Source organism: Schistocerca gregaria, chromosome 2, assembly GCF_023897955.1.
Source record: "Schistocerca gregaria isolate iqSchGreg1 chromosome 2, iqSchGreg1.2, whole genome shotgun sequence".
Lineage (NCBI taxonomy): Eukaryota > Metazoa > Arthropoda > Insecta > Orthoptera > Acrididae > Schistocerca > Schistocerca gregaria.
This window is the reverse complement of record NC_064921.1, coordinates 604886136-604900236: the sequence shown is the minus strand read 5'-3', so window position 1 is coordinate 604900236 and position 14101 is coordinate 604886136.

Sequence of the window (14101 nt, the reverse complement as noted above, 5' to 3'; positions counted from 1 at the left end):
CTATAAAACTTTTTCGACCAATTCTATCACCAGATGTGCCCGTATTAATGGACAATCTTACCCAGATGTACGGATAACATCACAGTTCCTCGTTCCTGCAATCTCCTCGATTCTAACTACTAACAATGCAGAGGTGACAGTAGACTTTTTGAGTTGGTCACCCCACCTTTTTTTATTAAAAAAACCACAGGCCACGGAGTATCTCACAGCACACGTCGCAGCTTATGATTTTTCTGTGGTCCAGGAATTCCTGAGTACAGAACCTCGGACATCGAAAAAGACGATGAGAGTCACGGAGCCTGCTGAGGACACAGCTATGATTTTTGTAAACGTGAAGCAATGACACATCCTTCCATGTTACGTAATCTCAAAGCAGCATATGCAACTTTCAACCGGTTTGGTTCTTATGACGTTTCCCACCTTTTCATCTGAACACGCCTTATACTTGTAAGCAAAAAGTCACTCTATAAAGGACTTTAGGATGTATTATGCGTATACAAGAAAGCAGTTTAATATTAATGAGTCACGACTGAAACAAAAAGTCTTAACGATTGCAAAGCCGCACCACCGTTACCTAGGGACAACGGTTATCGATGAAACAAGTGATTTTCGGTAATATTGGTTTATTTCGAAGACAGTTCAACTAGTTTGTTAAAACCACTAAAAATAACTCGTTTCTGAAATAACCGATTTTCAGTGTTGTATTCCTTTTATTTCTTGTCTCTCAGTTTGAAGATACACAGAATCGAAATACTAAATTAAACAGGTAACGAAAAGAAAACTTAGTCCATCCACCGTTCGCTTCTTTCCTCGAATGTGATAAGTGGTTAACACTGTAGAAAAATCACCAGTATTCTGGTACTGATCCCAATGTTTTGAAACTCTTCTAAAAAGTCTTGTAATCTAGGATCATACCACTATTTGTGCATTACGAATATCAGTGCCAAAGGGTGAAGGACTCTGTTTTTCGTGCTACAAGCAGATACAGGCAGATCAGCTGCTTTCTATTCTTATCGTGATCTACGAATGAAAACCAGTTTTAAGTTTTCCCCTTACATGAAACTTTACATGATATCGCAAGTATGTTATGGGCTCTCCCGTATTTAATCTTTTAAAGCAAATGGAGCATTGTACTTCACTGATACAGAACCTCGTAAAATGCTTCCAGGCAAAGGATGGTTCCATTCTTTAATACTCGTACCACTCATATCCGACAACGACAGCGAGAAACTACCGTACAGTCCAGATGGGGCAAGCAATTCACACTGCATCATCTAATAGGCCACTCCTCGTGATAACAGGTACAGTATTGTCTCATCTACGCTGTACCAATTCTTATGCTGTGTGTTTGTTGCTCGTTTCTACCGACGTTATTATTAAAATAGCTCTGATAGTGTTTTCCTATTTGCTATAATATGCTACACTCCTGGAAATGGAAAAAAGAACACATTGACACCGGTGTGTTAGACTCACCATACTTGCTCCGGACACTGCGAGAGGGCTGTACAAGCAATGATCACACGCACGGCACAGCGGACACACCAGGAACCGCGGTGTTGGCCGTCTAATGGCGCTAGCTGCGCAGCATTTGTGCACCGCCGCCGTCAGTGTCAGCCTGTTTGCCGTGGCATACGGAGCTCCATCGCAGTCTTTAACACTGGTAGCATGCCGCGACAGCGTGGATGTGAACCGTATGTGCAGTTGACGGACTTTGAGCGAGGGCGTATAGTGGGCATGCGGGAGGCCGGGTGGACGTACCGCCGAATTGCTCAACACGTGGGGCGTGAGGTCTCCACAGTACATCGATGTTGTCGCCAGTGGTCGGCGGAAGGTGCACGTGCCCGTCGACCTGGGACCGGACCGCAGCGACGCACGGATGCACGCCAAGACCGTAGGATCCTACGCAGTGCCGTAGGGGACCGCACCGCCACTTCCCAGCAAATTAGGGACACTGTTGCTCCTGGGGTATCGGCGAGGACCATTCGCAACCGTCTCCATGAAACTGGGCTACGGTCCCGCACACCGTTAGGCCGTCTTCCGCTCACGCCCCAACATCGTGCAGCCCGCCTCCAGTGGTGTCGCGACAGGCGTGAATGGAGGGACGAATGGAGACGTGTCGTCTTTAGCGATGAGAGTCGCTTCTGCCTTGGTGCCAATGATGGTCGTATGCGTGTTTGGCGCCGTGCAGATGAGCGCCACAATCAGGACTGCATACGACCGAGGCACACAGGGCCAACACCCGGCATCATGGTGTGGGGAGCAATCTCCTACACTGGCCGTACACCTCTGGTGATCGTCGAGGGGACACTGAATAGTGCACGGTACATCCAAACCGTCATCGAACCCATCGTTCTACCATTCCTAGACCGGCAAGGGAACTTGCTGTTCCAACAGGACAATGCACGTCCGCATGTATCCCGTGCCACCCAACGTGCTCTAGAAGGTGTAAGTCAACTACCCTGGCCAGCAAGATCTCCGGATCTGTCCCCCATTGAGCATGTTTGGGACTGGATGATGCGTCGTCTCACGCGGTCTGCACGTCCAGCACGAACGCTGGTCAAACTGAGGCGCCAGGTGGAAATGGCACGGCAAGCCGTTCCACAGGACTACATCCAGCATCTCTCCATGGGAGAATAGCAGCCTGCATTGCTGCGAAAGGTGGATATACACTGTACTAGTGCCAACATTGTGCATGCTCTGTTGCCTGTGTCTATGTGCCTGTGGTTCTGTCAGTGTGATCATGTGATGTATCTGACCCCAGGAATGTGTCAATAAAGTTTCCCCTTCCTGGGACAATGAATTCACGGTATTCTTATTTCAATTTCCAGGAGTGTATAATAACGTAATATTCCACACCAATGGCAAATTTATCAATGAATATTATTCGTTTTTTAACGTTTATTGAAAAACCCAAAAATTTTAGTACCGCTGCTGTGGATAGTTGATATTTGTTTTTTACCCGATTATAAGTAAAAAATAAACACCATCTTTTACGACCAAGAGCAAACAAATACCGAAAAATACCAATTACTCAGAATTAAATAAAAACAGCGCGTTTTTAAAAAAAAACAGGTTTATTCAAAAACCAAAAATTTTAGTACTGCTACTATGGAAAGTTGATATTTAGTTTTGTCTACCCGGTTATTTGTAAAAAAATAAAAAAACACCTGTTACGACTGAGCGCAAACAAATACCGAAAAATACCGGTTATTCAGAACGAAAATAGTCGTGTCGGTTTTAACCGATCGGTGTTTCCCGTCCTACCTGTTATCGTCCGACCAAAAAGAGTGCTCTGTGCATTTCACTGTCTTACTGCTTAAAAAATGCCGTGGTTCGTCTCTTTGACATTTTACGGTGCCCTTCAAACGCTTCACTCCGATCCGCTTCCGCGCGCCGTTAAGTCAGAACACGATTACACGCAGGGCAGCGTAGCGTCACGCAGGCCGCGCAGCTCCGCGATGCATTTAAAGCAGGGCGCTGAGGTGTGTGGTGGGGTGGGTGGGGTGGGTGAGCAGGGAGCAGGCGCGTGCTGGCCCACCCCGCGACCCTGCCAATTTTTTTGGCCGCCTCCCGAGGGACGGGCGGCCCGCAAATGAGAGCCACATGCTCATAGCTTCCGGGGCTTGTTTTGGAGGAAGCGCCCGGGTATTTTGGGCGGCCCTCCCTCCCCCGGGGTCAGCTGCGCTCCCTAAATCACGGCGCACAATAGCACGTGCCTCTGCCTCTACCTCTACCTCTGCGTCAACTGTCTACCCGCCGTACTCCGGCGCACACGTTTCTCCCAACTTCCTATTTCCATAGCTCTTGAGAGAAAAAGCTATACTCTCTACGATGGATTTATCGTACCAATACTTTGTGAGCGAGTTAGCGTGCAGCTTCAGACAATTCACTCAGTGAATCACGGCAACGAGGTAATCTAAGAAAGATTACCTCAAGGAACGGACGGATAAATTACTAATCCTTTTTTTTTTCTTTTCTCTTTTATTACGAAGCGAGATATACAAAACTACAATTGGATCGCGAGAGGACAGGAATCAATAATAGATTATGTGGTGGCAACAGGATGTCCGTATTTTCAGAGGTGGTGACATTTCTAGGACCACTACATGCTGTAGTATATAGAGAAGTTGCAGCATTAGAAAATTGCAGCGAAATGCAGGACGATCTTCAGCGGATAGGCGCTTGGTGCAGGGAGTAGCAACTGACCCTTAACATAGACAAATGTAATGTATTGCGAATATATAGAAAGAGGGATCCTTTATTGTATGATTATATGATAACGGAACAAACACTGGTAGCTTTTACTTCTGTAAAATATCTGGGAGTATGCGTACGGAACGATTTGAAGTGGAATGATCATATAAAATAATTGTTGGTAAGTCGGGTGCCAGGTTGAGATTCATTGGGAGAGTCCTTAGAAAATGTATCCATCAAAAAAGGAGGTGGCTTACAAAACACTCGTTCAGCCTACACTTGAGTATTGCTCATCAGTGTGGGATCCGTACCAGGTCGGGTTGACAGAGGAGATAGAGAAGATCCAAAGAAGAGCGGCGCGTCTCGTCACAGGGTTATTTCGTAAGCGTGATAGCGTTACGGAGATGTTTAGCAAACTCAAGTTCAAAAATGGCTCTGAGCACTATGGGACTCAACTGCTGTGGTCATTAGTCCCCTAGAACTTAGAACTACTTAAACCTAACTAACCTAGGGACATCACACACATCCATGCCCAAGGCAGGATTCGAACCTGCGACCGTAGCAGTCGCACGGTTCCGGACTGCGCGCCTAGAACCGCGAGACCACCGCGGCCGGCCAAACTCAAGTGGCAGACTCTGTAAGAGAGGCGCTCTGCATCGCGGTGTAGCTTGTTGTCCAGGTTTCGAGAGGGTGCGTATCTGGATGAGGTATCGAATATATTGCTTCCCCCTACTTATCCCGAGATGATGAGGAATGTAAAATTAGAGAGATTCGAGCGCGCACGGAGGCTTTCCGGCAGTCTTTCTTCCCGCGAACCAATACGCGAGTGGAAGAGGAAAGGGAGGTAATGACAGTGGCACGTAAAGTGTCCTCCACCACACACCGTTGGGTGGCTTGCGGAGTATAAATGTAGATGTGGATGTACATAGCAGTAACAAAAATAGGTGTGCTCGGGAGATGAAAGGAGACAAAAACTGTTGAGACCAGAAGAGAAGAAAGTTTTACGGTCTATCTATTACAGGACGAGAGCATAAAACATCTATACCACAACAGTTTGTCTGTTTTAGGCAACAAAGATTCAAACACAAGCGATAGTTAAGAAATCGAGTGGGAAAACAAAATTATGTATTGAACAGATAGCAAATGAATCAATAGGGAAAAAGAACAAGAAAATAGCTAACACGGGACTTAGAGCATGGAACGAAGATATCGCAAAAGCAGCTGAGGAAAATAACCGAGAACATCAGATACACTTAGAGGCGAAAACAGAATCTGCGAAACAAGAACATAAGAGAAAAAAGAATAAAGCAAAAACCATTGTCAGGAAGACAAATGAAAAATCGTGCAACAACTTTCTGAGCAAAACTAAACACGTCACCCGTGAAAGACAGACTACAGCTTGCCAGATGACAAATCATTTAAATAAGAGTTAAAATATACGACCTAATTATAATACCAGAATGTAGATGGATTGCACATTATGAACATCTCTGGTGTAATAAAAACCAAGAATTATAGGAGGTCCACCTGAAATAGATAAACCGTATGACGGCGATCTCGTAACGACCCAAGAACTAAACGAGGCCCTGAATAACACGAAAAACCGAAAAGCAACTGGACCAGACGGCATAAATTCAGAATTAGTTAAATACAGGGGATTATTTTTAAAGCTCAAATTTCTTCATTTATATAGTATGTGTTGGCAATAACGCCACATCTCAAAATCATGGACAGTTGCAGACGTCATATCAATCTTTATAAAGGTAAACAAAATGAATGCAATAATTATCGTGGCATGACAGTAGCGGACACATTGAGTTTAGGAATTTAAACAAGAAATCCTTCGACCATGTAGATAGGGAAATCTTACGGAACTTATTACGCAAGAATGGATATCTTCGGCAAATAATGCAGGTGACAGAAAGCCTATACGGGATACAGCCAAGGTATGCTGTGTCAGAAGACATAATAATAAACCAAGGTTTCGATATCACCTACTCTTTTTATGCATACACTGACAATATGATTGAAACATGGAAAAAACAAATTGACCTGAGTTTGAGATTATCACATAACATATTTTTAATGCATTGATTTTTGCAGACGCCTCGCAATTATACAGGATCATCTACAGAGTGAACCAAATTTCTAAACAACATAATATGAAAACATCCATTTCAGCCGGCCGCGGTGGCCGTGTGGTTCTAGGCGCTTCAGTCCGGAACCGCGGGACTGCTACGGTCGCAGGTTAGAATCCTGCCTCGGGCATGGACGTGTGTGATGTCCTTAGGTTAGTTAGCTTTAAGTAGTTCTAAGTTCTAGGGGACTGATGACCTAAGATGTTTAAGTCCCATAGTGCTCAGAGCCATCCATTTCAAAACAAAGTGATGACTTTTAAAAGGGACAAAACTGCTTAGGACTAAGATTATAACAGGAAACAAAACCATTAAACAAGTTAGGCACTTCGGCTACCTGGGAAACATTATAAGCTACGAGAATGAACTGGAAACTGACAACAAAATGCAGAAATATGAAATGATAAACGGAAAAATCAGTAGAAAGTTGAGAAATAAAGTCAGAAAAGACACAAAAATCAAGTTTCATAGGGTAATGGCCACCCCCACATTACTACTTGGAAGTGAAACTTCGACAATTGCTGAAAAGCAAAAAAGCAGAATCCAAGAGGCAGAATCGAAATTTCTAAGAGGAATTAAGGGCTGTACAAGATTACATAGACTAAGAAATGAAGGCATAACAACAAGGCTTGGAATATATGCTATAAATGAGAAGATCAAGTCAAATCGAAAAAGCTAGCTCGAACATCTACGAAGAGTGCCACATTCAAAACTATCAGAGTAAGCCTTAAATTTCAGACCTTTAGGTACAAGATCCGCAGGAAGGCCAAGAAAAAGATGGGTGGATACTTAAATGACGGAACAGGCCTGTGGGGTGGACCATGAGGAGAGAAGAAGAAGATAATCGGCATTACAAGGGGCTTCCAGCCTATCAGCCAAAAATTCTACGAACAATCAGCATTGACACAGCCAGACGAGTGTCTCTCTCCTATCCACCAACTACATGGTGTACTTTCAATCGCCTACACTCTAAGAGTTGGAAGATCCAGTAGTAATGCCCAAAAGCGAAATTTCTATTTATCGCCAACTGCGATTGCGGAGAAACGCAAACTTTCTGCTGCCGGCTCCAACCCGCCTCCTGCACGAAAGATAACATCGCTGGTACATGCGAACAGCAATATCTCTGACTTCGGTGCGTATGTGGCACAAAAACGATACAATGAACTTTGTCCACTGTGCCACATACGCAAGACGCATCAGCGATGATTTAAAATGTAAAATGAAGCTGGAGGCTTAAGACACATGCTCGAAAATGACCCAAGGTTGAAACTGGCCGATCGCACGTCTAACAAAAAGAATACAGCCTACGTGGACCATATCTTCATTCTCAATATACGTAGAGGCTGTGGACACCCACAAAAATAAAATTTTATTATGACGTCAATCAACGGTATAAGTTCGCAGCATTTTTGTTTCCAATGTTGGTATTTCGGGTGCTATGGGTTTATTTATCGAATGTCACTTTTTATTTGTGGTTTACTGTTGCTGTTTAAGTTTACATACTGCCATTTTGTCATTCCGATTGTTCAAAAATATGTTCATTTTGTAGCGCGCATCTTTCTGAACAGTTTGTTACAGGGTAGCAATTATTATATGAAAAAGACATAAATTAATTAGAAGCTACGACGTACACACACTTTATTCGACATCTAAACGTCGCTACAGATATTCGGATTTAGGTTACGACATGTTCGATGATGTGGCGCAAACGAATTACGGAATTCTGCATGGCCCGAGGAAGTGTCAACCGTGCAATTTGAACGTCCTACCTTAAGCCGTCAGAAGTTATGACAATTTTATTTCATATAGTTCAACAATTATCACCCTGTATATAAAACATAAACGTTCGAGGAAATATCAGACATTTTATTTGGTCTTAAGCGTGCCAAAGTGCAGTGCCACGCCTCTTCAGGCAGCATTCTTCTATCGGATCTCACTGTAGTTCGCTCTGTGGAATTCCAACGCGTATATTTTGTAATTGAAGCCATCAAACCGATACTCAGGACAGTGGAAATTAAAATGGCCTATAGAGCCTCTTCCGCTCCCAGTCAGCCGGTTTGACATCCTATCCCCTTTAAAACTATATATATATATATATAAAAACGAACTCACAATTAATACTGGATGACATTATTTGTAATCGGGAGAATAAGAACTCTTCAGAAAAATTTTCACTCTCTATTGCTTCCTAGATAAACTTTCTCTTTTGTGTAACATAAAATTAAATATAGGTAACATAGAACCAGTGAAATGAAATGATCGTATGGCATTGTTGGCCGGGAGACCCCATGCAGTAAAGACAGGAGAGAAACGAGACAGTATACATATCTTCAATCCTTAGGTTCCAGCATTTTTTCTCTCTAATCCTGCTTGAGCTTTACAAGACACGCTTTCCTTTCTGCGAAAGAATCTATTACCTCATCAAATATCGTCAAACGTTTTGCTGCATGAAAACTCAAAATGTCTTTGGCTAATACTGGATAAGCTGTTAACACGAATAGTACGCAAGACTGGTGTGGTTTCTCGATTTCATTACGTCTGTTTTGTCACTGTCTGCAAGATAAAACGAAATAGGCCTTTCTAATATTGCAGCAATTGTAACACATCCCAAATAAAGCCAGACTCTTTTGGAAAGTGGTTCAAAAGGCTCTGAGCACTATGGAACTTAGCTTCTGTGGTCATCAGTCCCCTAGAACTTAGAACTACTTAAACCTAACTAACCTAAGGACATCACACACATCCATGCCCGAGGCAGGATTCGAACCTGCGACCGTAGCAGTCGCGCGGTTCCGGACTGAGCGCCTTAACCGCGAGACAACCGCGGCCGGCTTGGAAAGTGGTCATTTTTATCTACCTCATTTACGTAAATAACACGATATAATATAATTCACGTCTGACAAATAACAAATGCCGTTTAGTTCTACTATAAGCATAACTTATAATGTTAGGAAATAGTTTCATATTTCATCCAGTTTCTCAAGCATGAGATCGAGAAGTAGCATCACGAAATTTTTCTGTAAATTTGGAATCGTCATTTTCTTCCATATAAATTGTGTGATTTCCTCGCTTCTTCACTTTCCTCGTTCTAACAAACAATCTTATCATCATAAATTCATTAACTATTCCCGCCATTGTCAAAACTTATTCTCCTGTTAACGTCACTAACCCTGCCAGAGTCACCGCAATCCCGCGTTTGTTCTCCGGTGTTAAGCGTTATTACGTGTTCGTACAACGCGTTTTCCGCGCTGTTCCGAGAATGGGATTTGTTGTTGTTGTTGTGGTCTTCAGTCCAGAGACTGGTTTGAAGCAGCTCTCCATACCACTCTACCCTGTGCAAACTTCTTCATCTCCCAGTACCTCGTGCAACCTACATCCTTCTGAATAGAACTTAAGCGACTGTTAAATGGGGACAGTACAACCGGTCTTAGTGGTGTAGCGATGTGGCGAAAATTTTATGTCAAAATTGCATTTTCTTGGATACATCGAGAAGATAATATGCAATCTTTCTTACCTGTTATTCCTGTTAGTCGTTTATTTCCACTCAGGTAGTCTGAATCTATGGCTTTCGCTAAAAACAATCCTCACCATTGCCGCCCGCTGTGGCCGAGCGGTTCTAGACGCTTCAGCCCGAAACCGCGCTGCTGCTACAGTCGCAGCCTCGAATCCTGCCTCGGGCATGGATGTGTGTGATGTCTGTAGGTTAGTTAGGTTTGAGTAGTTCTAAGTCTAGGGGACTGATGACCTCAGAAGTTAAGTCCCATAGTGCTCAGAGCCATCTGAACCATTTTATGATCATTCCACCATCGTACGACATTTGCATGCTGTTGGGAAGTTTCAGAAATCTGACATCCTAACAGCGGCTAATTACGGTCGTATCGAAAGGCTCCATGGTGAGCTAAGAAAAGAGACAGCGCCAGTTAATACGGCGCACTGTGGACGGCGGCCAGTGGCGTACCGGTACCATGCCTGCCTCGCACTGCGGTTGGACGCGCGTCTATTGACCAAGAAAATTGTCTGCATTCCAGACAGGCCGGCTGGCGAGCGCGTGTACGTACCGTATAGTCCAGTGAAACTGCCAGAAAAAAAGCCTGTACCTTGCAAAAGGTGGGGAAGAAGATTTTATTTATTTAACTCGTTCATATTGTTGGAAAGGTTAGAAAACCAAGTTTTGCCAACAAAATTTCTCTTGGGAAAACTTTCCGCAGTCAAAAAACTTCGAAAATTTCGGACTTCTTTCAGTTTTTTTTCAAAATATCTCAGTTTCATTTGCTCCTATCGCTTTGACGTCTATTTTCTTTTTTAAAGAGCACAAAATTCTCTGCAAATTTCATTCTTACCATTTTTTTCTACTCCCAGCATCTAAGGCGCTACAGCGCGTCAAAAAACACCAATTTTTCAAATATCTAGCAAAGTGGCAAATTACCTAATTTTTGAACACTGTTATTTCAGTTTCTATTTGTGTAGTATAAACATATTACTGATCATGTTATTCACTGGAATTTACCATCTCAATCTGCTGCAGGGCCAGGCCAAACAGCACCATATTCAGTAACTACGAACACATTTACGTCAGATTGCGTGAAGTTTATTTGTGTTACAATATGTAACACGATTGCATGCAGGTGCCGTACATTATCTACAGCTGACTGACGTTAATGATCAGTTATAAGAAAAAGTGGCCACCTCCACTTGCAGGATATGTTGAGACTCGAGGAAAAAATGGATTTATCAGAATATAAGTTCACAACGAAAGGACATTTTAAAATCCGGCGATCAGAAAAGTATTGGTCAGGGGTTCCTTCTGACATTACTATAGAACAAACATTGATGAGAACCATGAAGAGTTCTGGAGGACTTACTTCTGGCCGAGGAATTACGGACAGTGTATTAACCAGATGGACATTGGGTATGATTCACAAGCAGAACATTTGAGAAGAAATTGAGTCGTATTGCGAATTGAGCACAGTAACATCAGAACAGCATGCAGATGCAAGAAGCTGTCGCATCGAACGAGATGGCATAGGCTTGCGTAAGCTGCATGGTTGGTTTTCAGTGCACCCTCCCTTCCCTGAAAGTAATTTTATAATGTCAATCAGCAGTGGTGTTGTCGGTACGGATGATGTTAATTGTCATATCTGTCACGAAGAGGGGGAAAAAGGCATGAAAAGAATAGTTGGTGACAATTTCTATGATGTAAAGTTCCGTAGAAAAGATAAAGTTGCGACTCTCCTTTCTGCGTTCAATTCTGTAAAAGCTGGGAGCACTAAAATTACTCCTGTTGATCCTTCTTTTCCAAAGGATTTGTTTAATGAAACAAAATGAAGAAATATGAACTTGCTCTTTACCCAATGTCCCTATTCTCAGAAAAAGGCATGCGAAAAGGAACAAAATCTTCATTCTATAATGCCTTCGTTCCAGTGGAAGATGTGAAGTCAGGTGGACCGAGTAAATTCTTTGTCATTGATGGAGGGTACCTTATCCACAGAGTGACTTGGACTCGAAATGTTTGCTTCAAGTCAGTAACCCAAAGCTACGTATCTTACCTGCAACGTCATTTTGGATCTCAATTTGCTATTGTATTTGATGGGTATCAATGTGAGGGAGACAAATGTAGCACAAAGACTGCTGAGAGGATTCGTAGGTCCAAAAAACATTCTTCAGTTGAGGTTGTGGTTGAATCAGAGATGGTGAACCAAGTCCCTCAGTACAAGTTCTTGTACAACGAACGAAACAAAATGCGTTTGATCACATTTCTTAAAAAAAGAATTTCTGGAGTGTAGCATTGAAGTGCACCAGGCACAAGAAGATGCTCCCGTTATCATTGTAACATCTGTCATTTCAAGAACCAAAGATTTTGGAAGTGTTGTTATTGTAGGAGAAGATGTTGACCTGTTTGTGCTCATGACCAGTTTGGGGCAAGGCATTGAAAACTTATTTTTCTTAAAGCCAGGAAGAGGAAATGCATAAGACAAGTGGTTTTCCACTGCATCTTACAAGTTTCACAGTGAATATATTCTGTTACTCACACCTTTAGCGGATGTGATACAACATCCGCTTTTTTTGGTCAAGGAAAAATTAAGTGTTCAATATCATTGCGAAAAATGAACACCTGACCTCAGTGCTTTGCACGTTCAGTAAACCACATGCTACTTGTGAAGAAATTAATAACAGCACGAGAACAGGTTACTATCGCATTTTATAGTGCAGGTGTCAGCAGTTCCCACACACTAGACCATTTGCGGTACCAGCTATTCGCCAAATCTGCCACAAAAAGCAAACTGAATCTTGCACGGTTGCCACCTACACAAGATGGTGCACAACATCATTCGTTGTGGACTTACCAACAAGTCCAAAGCTGGATGGGAAACTAGAAACCTCCTGAGAAATGGGGCTGGAATCACAGTGACCACGGTCCAATACCCGTTATAATGAACCAAGATCCAGAACCTGAAGCACTTCTTCACATTGTTTCATGCTCATGCAAGCTGAACTGTGGCGGAGCGTGCTCCTGCAGAAAAGCGGGTTTGAAATGTTCTTCAATTTGCAAGAAAATGTATTGGGGTCAACTGTGAAAACGTGCCAAAATTTTTACCTGAAGACAGTTGGCCCATAGCGAACTTCAGGTAGTGATGTAAGAATCACAATAGTTGGGTGCCCAGCAAACCTCATGTTGCATACAGAAAAATTGAACACCTGAAAGTGAGGTGGTAAATTCCAACATATAACATGATGAGTAATATGTTTATACTACACAAACAGAAACTGAAAAAATACTATTCAAAAATAAGGTACCTTGCCACTATGCTCAAAATTTGAAAAATTGGTATTTTTTGAGGCGCTGTAGCGGCTTAGATATTGGGACTAGAAAAAAAGGCAAGAATCAAATTTGTAGAGAATTTTGTGCTCTTTAAAAAAGACGATGTGGAGGCGCTTGCCCACAGGCTGCTACGAAAAAAAATAATTGTTGCGACAGGTCCGGCCAACGTGTTTTCGACCTGTGATGTGGTGATGATAAAACGATACTTCTAACCTTCTTTTATACTGACGGGTCTGACTCCCGTGGTCAGTCCCGTGTTACATAAGGGTGTCTGGATACTTTAGATCAAATAGTGTAGATGGCACTCGAAATATATTGACATTTGGGGAAGGATGGTGATCGTTATTTCGTGAAAAGATTTCGCTGCAACGAAAACCACAATTGCTTTAATGACTGCCAATTGCCGGCCGTGGCGTCCGAGCGGTTCTAGGCGCTACAATCTGGAACCGCGCGACCGCTACGGTCGCAGGTTCGAATCTTGCCTCGGGCATGGATGTGTGTGATGTCCTTAGGTTAGTTAGGTTTAATTAGTTCTAAGTTCTAGGGGACTGATGACCTCAGAAGTTTGGTCCCATAGTGCTCAGAGCCATCTGAACCATCTGACTGCCAACTTCACTTGCTTCTCATATTGCCTTTGTTGCCATGATTGCTACTCAAGTCGCGTGTCACATCCATGACACTCTCTCCCGGTTCCATGACAATACGAGCTGCGCTTGTGAGGCTTTATCTGTTGCCGGTGTGTGTGATTACCCTTCATGAAAAACATGAAAGTGAGAGACAAAACCGCAGCAAAGTACGGCAAAGGACGCGAAGGTATTCGGTCATGACTCTAGTGCGGTGTGACTCTTTTCGACAAATTTCTGGAGTAATTAGATATTTTCAATACCGTTCAAAGTATGGCAGATAAAACACGACTTTACAGTTCAGTAGATGAGCAGAGATTAACTGATCTACA